At 39.2% G+C, this 15,857-nt stretch overlaps 2 protein-coding genes across 13 annotated transcripts in view; one reads left to right on the plus strand and one right to left on the minus strand.

The window, feature by feature from the left end:
* ZRANB3 (zinc finger RANBP2-type containing 3) overlaps nucleotides 1–4,951 on the minus strand; it is a 368,725-nt gene extending 363,774 nt beyond the window's left edge. For all 3 annotated transcript variants that reach the window (XM_053596787.1, XM_053596786.1, XM_053596788.1), the window contains exon 1: nucleotides 4,908–4,951. The gene's annotated coding sequence lies outside the window, so the exon portion shown is untranslated. The remainder of the gene's footprint in view (nucleotides 1–4,907) is intronic.
* Nucleotides 4,952–5,841: 890 nt separating this feature from the next.
* R3HDM1 (R3H domain containing 1) overlaps nucleotides 5,842–15,857 on the plus strand; it is a 227,505-nt gene continuing 217,489 nt past the window's right edge. For 9 of the 10 annotated variants that reach the window (XM_053596403.1, XM_053596404.1, XM_053596411.1 and 6 more), the window contains exon 1: nucleotides 5,853–6,021. The gene's annotated coding sequence lies outside the window, so the exon portion shown is untranslated. Of the gene's footprint in view, nucleotides 6,022–15,857 lie in introns of all 10 variants that reach the window. The other variant, XM_053596406.1, reaches the window with a different exon arrangement.

A 15,857-nucleotide genomic window follows, 5' to 3' on the forward strand; every position in this document is an offset into this window, starting at 1 on the left:
CTGTCTCCAAAATAAATAAACAAATAAAGTTTAGAGAAATTTCAAAATAGGAATAGACTTTTAGACATGTAACAAAGAGTTATTAGCCTATGAAGTAATTTCTTTAAAATTATTAACAGACAATGATAGATATCATTGGGCTATTCAAAAGAGACTAAACACCAAAGAACAATATACATATAAAAGATGCTCAACCTCAATAGAATTAAACTAAATACAAATTAAGGAGACACGACTTTTTACAACTGCATTAGATAGAGTAAAAGACAGACAATGGGTGATCCCACACACTGCAAGGAAAGAAAATGCAAGGAAAGAAAATGAGCATATCCTTTCTGAAGGGCAATTTATAAATTTACAGAGCATCTGTGGCTAAATAGTCCTACTTCTAAAAAGTTAGACTGAAGACATTATGCTAAATGAAATAAGCTCTTAAAAACAGAAAGTAGAATGGTATTTAGGGGGTGGATTGGAGTGGGGTGAAATTGTTTTTTAATGAGTAAAGAATTTGAGATTTGTAAGGAACAAATTCTTGAGATCTGTTGTACAAATATATTAAGTGTATATATTTATATAAGTATAAAATATATACTTATATATACTATATATATGTATATATATATATACACACAGTATAAGAAGTGGGACAATCAAGTTTGTGAACTCATCCTAGAAGTGGTACATACCTCACTTGCTGAGTATTATTACGGTCACCAGATAGCCAAGGAGAGTACTGTAGAGGACTGTAGTAATATTAAGCAATGAGGTACGTAGTACTTTCTCTAGGACGAGTTTGAGAACTTAATTTACTGACCTCGTATAGTTAGTACTACTGTACTATACTTACAAACAGTAAAGACACGCCACATGCAATGGCTCACACCTAGAACAGTGTAAGTTCCCTCATGACCCCTTTCTGCTGTTTTCCCATGATCCAATTATGTAATTTCTGGTGATTCCAGGTTTTAAATAATTTGTTAAGTGTTCAGTTTTTACACAACTTTATCATCTGCTAAGAATTTAAAAATCACATTCTCTGTTCAGCTGTTAATGATACATATTTAGTTTTATAAGCTTGTCCCTGTTTTTAGTTTTGTTTGGACTTTTTGGCTCAGGAATTTTATTTCTGTTTGTCAATAAGAAATGTTAAGAGTGGAATGTTAATAAATTTCAGTTTAGGTCTATAATGTCAAGAATTTAAGAATTAAAAAATGGATTGGTTAAAAAAAAATCTGTAGGGTGATGCCTGTGGCTCAAGTAGGGCTCCAGTCCCATATACCGGAGGTGGCAGGTTCAAAGCTGGCCCAGGCCCCCCTCACCAAAAAAAAAAACTGCAAAAAAAAATCTGTAATCTTAGCACTGTAGGAGGCTGAGGCAGGATGATTACTTAAGCTCAGGAGTTCAATACCAGCCTGATCAAGAATGAGATCCTCTAGTACAGTGGTTCTCAACCTTCCTAATGCAGCAACCCTTTAATACAGTTCCTCATGTCATGGTGACCAAGCATAAAATTATTTTCATTCCTACTTCATAACTGTAATTTTGCTACTATTATGAATCATAATGTAAATACCTGATATGTATTTAAGTGACCCCTGTGAAAGGGTAGTTCGACCCCCAAAGGGGTTGCGACCCACAGATTGAGAACTGCTGCGCCAGTAGAAACAGATAAATTAGCTGAGACATGGTGGCAGGTACCTGTAGACCCAGCAACTCAGGAGGCTGAGGCAGAAAACAAGGTTGGGTCCAGGAATTTGAGCTTGCAGTGAGCTACAATTATGCCACTGCACTCTCTACAGGGCAACAGAGTGAGACTCTGTCTTAGAACAAAACAAAACAAAAATACAAGTAAAGATAAATTTTATGTTTTGTGTTTTTATCTGCAGTAAAAAGGAATTAAGTGAAAACAATGTAAATATCTGTCAGCAGAGAACTGGTTATGCTAGAGCTATAAAATGAAATAAGAGTAGCCATCAAAATGAATATATTGTGGCGCAGTGCCTGTAGCTCAGAGGCTAGGGTGCCAGCCACATACACCAAAGCTGGTGGGTTCGAATCCAGCCCAGGCCTGCCAAACGATGACAACTGCAACCAAAAAATAGCCAGGCACTGTGGCAGGTGCCTGTTGTCCCAGCTACTTGGGAGGCTGAGGCAGGAGAATCGCTTAAGCCCAAGAGTTTGAGGTTGCTGTGAGCTGATGCCACAGCACTCTACCCAGGATGACAGCTTGAGACTCTGTCTCAAAAAAAAAAAAATAATTGCTATCTATTCAGTCAACCCACAGCCTATTGTTGAATTTTTTTTAATTTCCCAAAAAAGCAAAGCAGTGTGGTATCATTAAAACATGTGTCTGTACCTGTAAGAGAAAAATATCTGTAAACAGTGGTATTTCTGTGTAATTGGATTTGAAGATAACCTTTCCTTTTTTAAAAAATTTTCCTGTCTTTCTGTATAAAATGAGTATGTAATAGGTACATGGCAAAACATGCCTTAAAAGAGGAAGTGACAGCCACCAATGGTTCTAGAATCCTGTAATGGAATTCTATGTTTTTCTCTCACCATGTGGGTCGTACATCTTGGGGATTAATGAAGATCTCAGATGCAGGATAAGCAGTGGTTAAGAGTTCAGGAATCAGAGAGACCTAAATACGAATGTCAGCTACAAAATTTATTTAATAGGGGACTCAAGCCTAAACTCTTATTTAACTTTACTGAGTCCCAATTTCTTCAGCCACAAACTTTCAGGTAACAAAACTTAATAGATTGTTCCAAGGAAAATGTGCTTAACACACATAACATCATTTTTGGCTCAGGTGAAACACTCAATAAAATGATGGCTATCATTTCCTTTTATTGAATGATCTACATTGAAATAGCTCACAAGAAAGAAAACCCACATAAATTAAGCATCTATACAAGACTATATTGCTAAATTATCACTGAATGTGATAATTAACTACATTAAAGACCCGGAGCCACACTTTGCCTGGCTGACTGGCAAAACTGTCCAGCTGAAATGTATGGTTACATTCTTTTTTTTTTTTTGCAGTTTTTGGCCGGGGCTGTGTTTGAACCCACCACCTCCAGCATATGGGACCGGTGCCCTACTCCTTTGAGCCACAGGCACCGCCCTGGTTACATTCTTATATTCAGAAGGATTACATTATAAAATTTATCATCACTGGGCGGCACCTGTGGCTCAAGGAATAGGGTGCCAGCCCCATATGCCGAGTGTGGTGGGTTCAAACCCAGCCCCGGCCAAAAAACTGCAAAAAAAGTAAAAAAAAATTATCATCTATTTGGTGAATAGACACCATTCACGAGTAGTGGACAAAGACTGATTAGCACTTCAGCAAAAATGACAGAAAGAGAAAAAATATACTTATGTTAACCCTAGGAATGGAAAGAGGAGACCAAGTACACAAAACTAGGAAACACTTGACTGAATTTAGAGAGATGAAAATGAGTAACTTTACCATTAATTCTGTTTAGCCTTTCTGTTCCTCATGATATTTGGACTGGAAGTGCGTCCTTTTGGGCACTGCTCTACCCTCCAAAGTCTGATATAGAGTCTAATACAGTATAAGTATAAATATTTACAAGAAGATATTTACAAGCCTCTGTAAAACCATGGAGCCAATTGAGTTAGAATTTATCAAGAGCCTCAGTCAAAATGATCAGGGAAAGAGTTTAAGGATAAAGGGCATTAGGCTTGAGGGATGCCCTTTAATTCAATCAGTTTTCCTGGGGACATCAAATGGAACGTACAAGACAAGAGCATACATACAGCATATAACTTTGCATCCGGAAGGGGGAATAAACCAGCGTCGAAGGTGTTATACTTACATACTACGGGCTACTAACCCCTTTTAACGATGCCTTTATTTATTTTAACGATGTATTATAGTTGCACCCTCTTCACCACTTATTTGATGAATACGTTACTCAAATTAAGAATGTGATGGAACTATTGATTCAATCCTGAGCCCTTTTGAGGCTTTTGTCCTTCAAAGTAGACTTTAGAAGTGTGTTTAGTTCAGGGCGGCGCCTGTGGCTCAGTGAGTAGGGCGCCGGCCCCATACACCGAGGGTGGCGGGTTCAAACCCAGCCCCGGTCAAACTGCAACAACAAAAAAAATAGCCAGGCGTTGTGGTGGGCGCCCGTAATCCCAGCTACTCGGGAGGCTGAGGCAAGAGAATCACGTAAGCCCAAGAGCTGGAGGTTGCTGTGAGCCGTGTGACGCCACGGCACTCTACCGAGGGTGGTACAATGAGACTCTGTCTCTACAGAAAAAAAAAAAAAAAAAAAGTGCGTTTAGTTCAGAACTTTCAGAGCCTGTTCATTTTAGTCAAACCGAAGAGGTGAAACCTTGTTAGGAATCATGACTAAAGGCATTAAATGGTACCTTCCACAAATACACAGGTGCAATTTAACAGCCAGTAGGCCGAAAGACAAGAAAAGTGGGACTCCAAGATTAAAGACTAGGGGAAATTTACCTCCATCCCATTTCATCCACTTTTTTTTTTCTTTTTGAGACAAAGTGTCAGTCTCCCGCCCAGGGTAGAGTGCTCTGGCGTAATAGCTCACAGCATCCTCAAACTCTTGGGCTCAAGCAATCCTCTCGCCTCACCCTCCCAAGTAGCTGGGACAACAGGCACCCACCACCATGCCCGGCTAGTTTTTCTATTTCTAGCAGAGTCGGGGTCTCCCTCTTGCTCAGGCTGGTCTTCCAACTCCTGAGCTCAATCCATCTGCCTCAGCTTCCAGACTGCTAGGATTACAGGCGTGAGCCACTGCACTCGGCCATCCACTCTTTCTTAAAATATCATTAAATTCCGTTCAGCTTCCTGTCTCCCACTCAAAAACCTAACGACTTGCACCCAACGCCTCTCCCGACCTGGCCACACCTGGTGTATCCGCGGCACAGTCTCCATCTCCCGCCACAGGTTCGGGATGTGTCCGCCCCTAAGCGGAAGTGACGTTTGATGGGACAACCCGAAAGTAGGAGAGTTCAAATCTGTACTAACAATCTTAAACCCCCTGTGGTGTTCTGAGGAAAACTCTCTGGCCACCTTCTATCCCTTCTCTCTTCTGTTAGGGCTGCAAAATGGACTTGCTACAGCCTTGAGATAATTTGTTCCCCACCCCAGCTCGAAATCGTACAAAACTTTGTCCCTTCTCATTGGTTGAGGAGGCGGTCCGGTAGCACTCAGAACTACAATTCCTGTCAGGCCCCGCAAGAAGTAAACGGAGGAAAGGGCAGAGGAGTGAGTTAAATCGGCTGGGAACTGTAGTCCGCCCGGAAAGAGCAATTACCCCGCCCTCCCCCACTGAGGCTGGAGAAACCAGGTGTTCGGCTTAGAACCCGTTACTGCTAAGGGGAGGAGCCAAACCCTTAGTAGCGTGCCTCACTTCGCTCCACATGGAGAATGAAAATTTTCCTTTATTTCTAGAAAGCACTATACATACTCTCTGAAGGAATATGGTTATCTTTTAAATGTCCCAGGTCAGTAAAAACTCCCGAAACTCCCCCACCTCAGGCTCCAACTCGTGGGAAAAGGTGGCTTTTTTACAAGTGGCCAAAATGGCTGTCCTCCTAGTTTTACCATTGGTTCGTTGTTGCGTCCTTCAAGGGCGGGTACTTACCACGGATTGGTTATTTTTCCCTAGCGGGTAGAGGAAGACTTGGCACGGCTTTCCCGCGGCCCTGGAGGAGATAAAGGGGTGGAGAGAAGGCAGTTTCTTCAAGTGTGATTGGGCAATATTTATGTCACTCCGTGGATGTACAACCTATGATTAGTCGGCTGCCCCTCAAAGAGAACGAAGAGGCGGAGCTAGTGCGTGGTGGGAAGGGGCGGGATTCTGCCAGCCGTGGCTGCCGCTGGAGCCGGTGTCCGGGCTGGTGATGGGGTTAATTCCCTTTCGTAAGACTCTTACTTGCACCCACCCAGCCCCGCCGTCGCTCCGCCGCGCCGCGCTCCAGCCGCCGCCTCCTCCTCCTCCTCCTCCTCAGTAACGCGGGTAAGAGATGCCCTCCCTTCCCCCCTTCAGCTCCCCGGGAATAACGCGCCTCGTTCCCCTCCCCCGCCAGCCAACCGGTAGCGCTTAACGGAGACGGAGGCAGGCTGGGGAGTAATGTGTGTGAGAAGGTGGCCTTCCCCGCGGAGCCGTCTGCGCTCCAGCCAGGCCCCTGCCCATGTCCTGCTGCTGCTAGCCTGCCGGGAGGTCGGGTTCTGAGGGAGCCAGGCTCGTCTGGCGGGCTGCTAAGACTGTAGCTCAGCCACACTACCTTGTGCCCACTATCCCCACTTGGGGGCCATGTAAAAAGCAACCCCCTCGAGGCCTAGCTGAGGAGGCTGGGGAAAGGTTCCCGAGTCCCTGCCTTGGCTGCTGCTGCTGCTACAGCTGCTTTTGCTGCCCTAGGGACTGGGGAACCAGCTACAGCAGGCCTGCCAGGAGCGGGTGTCGTGCGTGGTTCTGCTCTCTTGGATGGCTGGCGCCGGTGCCCCGGGCTCCCCGTCCGCCCCATGGCCGCACGCCCCGGCCTTACACTGGGAGAATTTTCAACTCGGACCGGTTGGTGAAATGTTTTGCGTGTGGTACTAGAAAAGGCACAATGAGAATATTGGGAAGTTGAGAGAGACTGTCCAGTGCCATGGTCTCTGGAGATCAGTTTTACACATGCTTGTACCTCAGGTTGCCTCCCAAATTCTTGTGTATTTGAAGTTTTTGTTGTTTTTCATTTTTTGTTGTTATTAGTTGCGACCAGGTACCTCTGTCCTTTGAACTTTTTTTAAAAATAAAAATTGTTGAGGCTGTTGTGCCTCAGGTTTAATGGTCCTGGGATAGCAAATCAAATAAGTGAAAGGTGAAACGGTACTTTCTAAAATAAGGATTAGTAAATAGCAGATGACTTTTCTAATAAAATTTTCTAGAGAATAACTCCAAGGTTATGCAGTTTGCTTAACTGTAACTTCTAAGAAACCTTTCGTTTTTAGCTTAAATGTCATTGATTATGAGAAGTTTTACGTAGTGAGAAAATGATCAAACTGGAAGTCCACCCACTTAACACCTCAGTTTTTAAATTTGGTATATTCAGTTATGTTTTAGGGCATTCTGTTACAATTTCTTCATCACATTTTGTTTAAGCGCTCATCTGTTCAAATACCACTCTTCGCTTTTTTTTGCCTAGGAGAGTATGTGTTTAAATAATGGATTCTACAATGTGTAGTAGACATACTTGTAATGTAAGATAAATTTCTTTATCTTCTTTATCAGAGATAAAATTCTACAGATAAATTTCTATAAATTTCTGAATCTTGTTGCAGATTCTGAGTACTGAAGAAATAGCTGAGCTTTGACTGTATTACATATCTAATTACATATCTAATACACCTGGAAACAGAATTGACATAGATCTGTAGATTGAGAACTTAGGAGAAATTTGGATATGTATTAAAAACTGAAATACATAGCCTTGGAAAGTAAGTCCTCTCAGCTCCCCACAAAGTTCCCATAACCATCATTGCCAGCATAGTATTTTCCAAAACTTGTTGGTCAGTTAATAAATTAGGCAATTGATGCTTTCAAATCTCATGCGATTTATGTACAAACAGGGCTATTGAAAATGAAGGAGGCTTCTATGTTCTCCCCTCTAAGAACCTTAGTTCAGTTTCCGTATCTGTAAAATGAAGATAATGCTTAACTCACAGAGTTATGAGAATTAAAGTATGTAAAGCAAAGCCCCTGACATTTATGCCTGACTCATAGTTTGTGATTAAATATTAATAGTGTTATTTTCATGCATATTTAGTGAGTGAGTTTGTTGTTCATAAGTGCAAGGTGTTATTGCAGCCTGAGAATCTATTTTGTTATTGAGGTAGTACCATTGGAGTATTAATTGATGTAGTGATGTAAGTGCAGTTTGCAGCTACTCATTTTTGAAGCAAAAAGAACATGAAAATTGGTCATAAAGTACAGCAAAGGTCTTTAGTTTTATTATAAGTTTTTTTTGCCTTTGAATTACAAGTGTTTGTGGAATATACACATTTTAAGAAGATTAGTGTATTTCTCATTGTAGTAGTAAGCTACTGTAATATTTTTCAAATTTTATTTAGCTGATATATGTTTCAAGATACAGTTCATATAGTTGCTGTTCATACTCATTGTGCTAACAGGTGACAGTTGAACTCATTGTTATAGAATTAAGATTAAGCAAGTCATTAGAATTCACTGTGGCCATATGCTGACTACACTTTCTTTGGTGTTCTTTTTAATTCTCAGTTCTTACCAATACTTGAGTGTTTCTTTTTCTGTGATACAATATGCCAGACATATATTGTTCCTTTCTTTTCCCTGGCACTTTTAAAAATACACTGGATCTTCACACATAATCCTGTTGTTGGTGTTTGTCCAGATAAATCAAAGTTAAACGTAATATGAAAATAGTTTTATTTTGAAGGCTTTCTGACAGTAATGGCTAGGTGTTAAGAGGCTATACCTTATGATAAATTATGAGCTGAGATATGTGTTATGGAGGACCTCCCAAGTTATTGAACCCAGCAATTGTGTACTCCTCCAAGGAAGGATTACATGGCAACACCAGTAGAAAATTTTACAAAATTGAAATAAGCTTTGTCAAATAATATGCAGAAGATATGCATTGCCATGCCTTAAAGGTGATAAGAATGTTCTCTTTAAACCGGCGTTTTAGAATACCTAATTGTATCCATTTGAGTTAAGATTAAGTTTTAATTCCTTAGAAATCAAGTAGTGAGAATTTATAACAGATTTATTTTTTTCATTCTTGGAAATGTTACAGCAACATGTAATGCTTCATAGGTTTGTAATATGTTGTTACTATTTGATTTATAAAATTTTACTATTAACACTTTCCATGATCTATTGTAAATATGTTGGGCAGTCCATGTGTCAAGGAGGTGTCAGTGGAGTTCTTCAAATAGCTCTTACAGCACTAAACCACAAAATCAATGCTTTCTGTTTTAGTCACGCTTGCACATATGGGTAATAATTTATTACTTATAATTTAAGATAGAACTGAAATGGCTGTTGTAGAGAAAAGGGAGTGTATCAGTTTTTTCTCAATACAACAGTTTTTTTCTCAAAACTTTATAAAAAATTAAGTCATCTTCCACTTAATCCCTAGGACTTCTGATAATGTTTATTAATAATACATGTGCAAAGAATCAAATCATGTGATTAAAATTTTGTGAAGTTAACTTTGTTTCTCAAATCAGAAAATGTTACATAATTAAACAAAATTGGTTGTACCTGATAAGATATTAGCATGAGAATGAATGTATATCCTTTCCAGAATTTAATTCAATTAGTTATTGGCTAAGGGTTAAAATAGAGATGAATTACTAAATCATGGTTCAAAGCTAATACTCTATTTTATTTTCCAGCAATTTGATTTTGTTTTCAGATTTTATTTTTTTAATATTTAGCCTTTTACCTGTTCTTACTCTTCACACACACCTATTACTTTTTTTCTGAGAATTTTGAAAGCTTGTACTTTATTATCTTTCTTGTTCTCCCTTTGCCTTGTGAATTTGGATTTGTAATTGTTTTCTTAATTTCTACCTGTAAGCTTACTTCTTCAGGAAAGTTGTAGGTTTTTTAGTCTTATTTCATAAACACAGGATTATACAGTGTACTTAAATGATTTTTGCTTAACTAATGTTTCCATCTACAACTCCCTGTAACTACTTCCAATCCAAAAAAATTAGGGAAACTACACTTTTTAAAAATATTCTTGACCCTTCTTCTTGAAAGGCAGTAGTTTGATACTATCTTGATCTAAGGAATTGGAATTGTACTGAATTTGACATCTTTTTTTTTTTAAAGATAGAGTCTCACTTTATTGCCCTCGGTAGAGTGCTGTGGAATCACAGCTCACAGCAATATCCAACTCCTGGGCTTAGGCGATTCTTATTCTTTTTCCTCAGCCTCCCGAGTAGCTGGGACTAAAGGCGCCCGCCACAAGGCTTGGCTATTTTTGTTGTTGTTGCATTTTGGCTGGGGTCGTTTTCAAACCCACCACCTTCAGTTTATGGGGCTGGCGCCCTACTCACTGAGCCACAAACATAGCCCTGAATTTGATATCTTATTATTAATTTCATAGGTGACAAATGTAAGTTACTTTTGTGGGCTAATTGTGCAGTTAACTTCACTAATCTGTCTTCTGCGTGAAAGAAGTTCTATAACTTGAATAAAATATCACTTTACAGTCTGAAGTAGAAGTTTCACTAATTGTAAATTTACTTTGCTTTTTTGGCCTTTATTGGGGAGGGAAGCTCTGTAATTTAAGAAAGAGCAACAGCAAAAAAGATCTTAATGTTGTAAAATAAAAAAAAAATCTCTGTATGTGTGTGGAAAGCAATAGTGCAGGGAATAATAGGCCCTCATTTTAATGGACCTTTTTAGAAAAAAATCCTGTCAGGAAAGTAATCTGCTTATTACATAATTGCTATATTTAAAAATAAGTATCTGGGCCCTTTTTACTGGGAAAAAAATCAAATGTCCTTCACTGAGGGAATGGTTAAACTGTAATACATTCATACCATGGAATACTACACAGCCACGAAAATGAACAAAGTATAGTTATGCCTTGCTTAACAATCAGATACATTCTGAGAAATGTGTCCTTGGGTGATTTAACTATTGTGCAAACATCATAGAAGGTATCCATGCAAACCTAGATGGTGTAGCCTTTTATACATCTACGATACATGGTATACCCTATTGTTTCTAGGCTACAGACTTGTACAGAATGTTACTGTACTGAATATTGCAGGCAGTTGTAATACAATGGTAAATATTTGTGTGTGTGTATTTTTTTTTTTTTTGAGACAGTCTCACTCTGGCACCCTGGAGAGAGTGCCATGGCGTCATACCACATAGCAACCTCAAACTCTTAGACTCAGGCCATCCTCTTGCCTTAGCCTCTGGAGTAGCTGGGAACTACAGATGCCTGCCACAATGCCTGGCTAGTCTTAAAGATGGCATCCTGCTCTTGCTCAGGTTGGTCTTGAACTCCTGAGCTCAAGCAATCTACTATCTTGGCCTCCCAGAGTGCTAGGATTACACGTGTGAGTCACTGTGTCCAACCCTAAATTTTTTCTTTTATGTTTTACTTTTTAAACATTTTTGTTTAATTAAGACATAAATGCAGGGCGGTGCCTGTGACTCAAAGAGGTAGGGCGCTGGCCCCATATGCTGGAGGTGGCGGGTTCAAACCCAGCCCCCACCAAAAACTGCAAAAAAATAAAAAAAAGACATAAATGCAATCTAGTCAGGGGTATCCAACCTGTGAACCATATTCAGATTATGTTAGGACTTTTTTGCTTATCCGTAGTTGCAAATATCATGAAAATTATGCATGGACATTTTCTTCTCTTTTCTCTTTGCTTTGCTTTTTTTTAGACAGTCTCACTTTGTTGCCCTCAGTAGAGCGCTGTGGCATCATAGCTCACAGCAACCTCAAACTCTTGGGCTCAAGCGATTGTTTTGTCTCAGCCTCCCGAGTATCTGTGACTACAGGTGCCCCCCTCAACACCCAGTGATTTTTAGAGATGGTGTATCCCACTTGCTCAGGCTAGTCTCAGGCCTGTTTCAAGACCAGCCTGAGCAAGTAGGATACACCATCTCTAAAAATCGCTGGGTGTTGTGGCTTGCGCCTGTAGTTCCGCAGCAGGGAGCTCAGGGAATCCGCCTGCTTCAGCCTCCCAGAGAATCAGGATTACAGGCGGGAGTCACTCTTTTCCTTTTTCTTGTCTTTCTTTTTACTTAACAGCTTTCATTTATGTTTGTATTTAATGTGTGACCCAAAACAACTCTCCTTCCAATGTGGTGCAGAGAAGCTAAAAGATCGGACACCCCTGGCAGTCCTATAAAGTGTTACAGTCAACATCACTGTCTTCCACTTTCACATGTTGTCCCACTGAAAGGTCTGCAGGAGCAATAACCCCTGGAACTGTCTTCTCTTAAGTTAATAATACCTTCTGAAATACCTTCTAAAGGACTTACCACAGCTGTTTCACAGTTAACTTTTTATTTTTTTTTTATAAGTAGGAGTACACTCTAAAATAATGATAAGACCATACTAAATGAATAAACCAGTAGTGTACTTATTATTACAAAGTGTTATGTACTGTACACATTGTATGCGCTGTACTTTCATAAACAAGCAGCACCAGTATTACCACACACATGAGTAATATCTTGCATCAGAACTCTTCAGTGGCTATGATATCACTAGGCAATAGGAATTTTTCAGCTTCATCATAGTCCTTTTGGACCATTGTCACGCATACCGTTCATAGTTGACTGAAATATTGTTAGGCAGTGTATGACTATATTGACACAGCAACTTGGATGGATCCCGGAGGAATTACAGGGATAGAGATGTAAATGTTGCAAATTCAGTTCCAGACAAGTGCAATAAAGCAAAGCAGAATTTTTTTGTTTCCCAGTGCATATAAAAGTTATGCTTACCTTACATTGTAGTCTATTATGTGCAGTAGCTTTGTCTAAAAAAAAAAAGGTACATATGTTAATTTAAAACTATTATTAAAAAACCACTAATATCATCTGAGCCTTTAGTGAATTCTAATCTTTTTGATGGTGGAGTGTCTTGCTTCAATGTTGATAGCTGTTGACTGACCAGGGTGTTGGTTACTAAAGGTTGGGGTGGCTGTGGCAGTTTCTTGAAATCAGACAACAATGAAGTTTACCACTCTGTTCCTTGCACAAAAAATTTCTCTGTAGCTCACGACGCTTGTTCAATAGCATTTTTCTGACAGTGGAACATCTTTCAAAATTGGAGTCATTTGTCTCTGGCCCATTACTGCTTTATCAGCTAAGTTTGTGTAATATTCTGGATCCTTTGTTGTCTTTTTGGCAATGGTCATAGCATCTTCACCAGATGTAGATTCTGTGTCAACAAATTACTTTCTTTGGCCATTCATAAGAAGCAATCGCTCATCTGTTCAAATTTTATTATTAGATTGCAGCAGTTAAGTCTCATCTTTAGGCTCCACTTATAGTTCTCTTGCTATTTTTACCATATCTGCAGTGATTTCTCCAAAGTCTTGAACCCCTCAAAGTAATCCATGAGGGTTGGAATCAACTTCTTCCAAACTCCCATTAATGTTGATATTTTGACCTCCTCCCATGAGTCACCAGTATTCTTTATTTTGGCCGGGCCTGGTTTGAACCCGCCACCTCCGGCATCCTTTCCAAAAGGTTTTCAATTTATACTTTACCCAGTCACATCAGGGGAATCACTGTCTTTGGCAGATATAAGCTTATGTAATGTATTCCTTTAATAATAAGCTTTTTATTTTTTTCCTGAGCAGTAGGTCTCAATGGTGGGCTTAAAACATTCATTAAACCATGTAGTAAAACAAATATGCTTTCATCCAGGCCTTGTTTCATTTATAGAGCACAGGCAGAGTAGATTTAGCATGGTTATGAAGGGCCCTAGGATTTTCCAAATGATGGGTGAGCACTGACTTTAAGTTGCCAGTTGCATTAGCTCCTAACAGGCATTAGCCTAACCTTTGAACCCATGCCTTGACTTCCCTCTAGATATGAATGTCCTGGATAACACCTTCTTCCAACAGAAGGCTGTTTTCACTCCATCGAAACTACGCTGTTTGCTGTAGCTGTCTTCATCAGTGATCTTAGCTAGATCTTCAGGATGACTCGCTGCAGCTTTTCCGCAGCACTTACTGCTTCACCATGCTTATTTATATTATAGAGATGGCTTCTTTCCTTGCAAATCAACCTCTATTATTAGCTTCAGATTTCTCCTTTGTGGCTCCCTCACTTCTCTCAGCCTTCAGGGAATTGAGAGTTAAATCCTTGCTCTGGATTAGACTTTGGCTTAAGGGAATGTGGTGGCTGGCTTGATCTTTTATCCAGACCACTGTAACTTTCTCCATACCAGCAATGAATGTTTTGCTTTCTTATCATTTGTATATTCACTGGAGTAGCACTTCTAATTTCCGTCAAGAACTTTTCCTTTGTATTCACAACTTGGCTGTCCATTTGGCATCAGAGGCCCAGCTTTTGGCTATTCTTGGTTTCCATATGCCTTCTTCCCTAAGTTTAATTCTAGCTTTTGATTTGAAGTGTAGAATATATGACTCTTCCTTTCGCTTGAACACTTAAAGGCTACTGTAGGGTTATCACTTTGCCTAAATTCATTATTGTTGTGTCTCAGGGAATAGGGAGGCCAGAGAAAATGTAGAAGAGATAAGGCAATGTGTGGTCCTTGGAGCAGTCAGAACACACAACATTTATGGATTTAATTCACTGTTGTATATAGGTGTGTTTCATTGACACCTAAAAACAATTACAGTAGTAAAATCTAAGATCACTGATCTCAGATCACCTTAATGTATAGTAGTAATGGAGAAGATTGAAATGTGACTATAAAAGAGTAGTGTGAGGAATAGTTTTGGTGGTGAAATAGCTCTGTCTTGATTGTAGTGTGGTTGTCACCTTAATCTGTAGATATGATATAACTGCACAGAACTATATACATACATACACACACACAAACGAATCCATGTAAAACTGATAAAGTATGAGTAAGATTGTGGATTTTTAATGTCAGTTTTCTGGTTTTGGTACTGAACTATATGTGTGTCATCATTGGAGGAAATGAGATGAAAGGTACATGGGACCTTGCTGTACAATTTATACAACTTCTATGGAATCAAAGTATTTAAAAACTAGAAAGCCAGGTACGAAAAATAACCTTCACATATAATGTTCGATATCTTCTATCTGAAATGATTGGAATCAAAAGTGTTATAGATTTTTTTTTTTTATTTTGGGAATAAGACCCAAGTCTAAATAGGAAATTATGTTTCAGATATACTGTATACACATATCCTGAAGGTAATTTTCTATATTATTTTCAATAGCTTTGTGCATGTAGCAAAGCTTTTTATTATTTCAGATTAATATGAGGGTACAAATTAGGTTACAATTTTTGCATTTGTTAGATAAAGTGCCTGTTGCAGTTGTGTCCTGCACCCAGGAGGTGTGCCATATGCCCTAACACTGTGCCCATTAGGTAAGAAGACACCAACCCCTCCCTCTGCTCCTCCTCCCCACCCCAACTTGAATTGAGTTTTTTCCTTGTGTGGGAGTATATTAGTTTGCCTACTGGCTTGATACTTAGTATTGAGTACATTGGACGCTTGCTTTTCTATTCTTGTGATACTTTAAGAAGAATGTGTTTCAACTCCATCCAGGTTAATACAAAAAAGTTGCCTAAATCCATTTTGAAATCTTAAAAAAAAAAAAAAATGAGGATTCTTAAAGTTGAATTTATAGGCTTTTCTGATTCAGTTTTGTTTGAACCAAAAACTGATATTGTACAAAGTATTAAGCATATATTTTTGTATTTACTGACAGGGACTGTGGTAACTTTGGATAATAAGGAAAAGTTTATATTAAAGCCATGTTCATTATGTTATAATTAGCATGTTAAATCATGAGATAAAGGCCTTCAATAAAAAAATTCACCATAAAAAAAAAAGATGTAAAATCTACATCTTTTTGTGGCTGAATAGTATTCCATGGTATACATATACGACAGTTTATTAATCCATTCCTGGGTTGACGGACATTTAGGTTGTTTCCACATCTTGGCAATTATAAATTGAGCTGTGGTAAATATTCTAGTGCATATTTCCTTATGATAAAACTATTTTTTTTTTCTGGGTAAGTGCCAGTAAGGCGTTGTGGGATCAAATGGAAGATTGATTTTGAGTTCTTTGAGGAGTCTCCATACTTCTTTCCAAGTTTCACCAGCAACG

Source organism: Nycticebus coucang, chromosome 7 (assembly GCF_027406575.1).
Source record: "Nycticebus coucang isolate mNycCou1 chromosome 7, mNycCou1.pri, whole genome shotgun sequence".
Taxonomy (NCBI): Eukaryota; Metazoa; Chordata; class Mammalia; order Primates; family Lorisidae; genus Nycticebus; species Nycticebus coucang.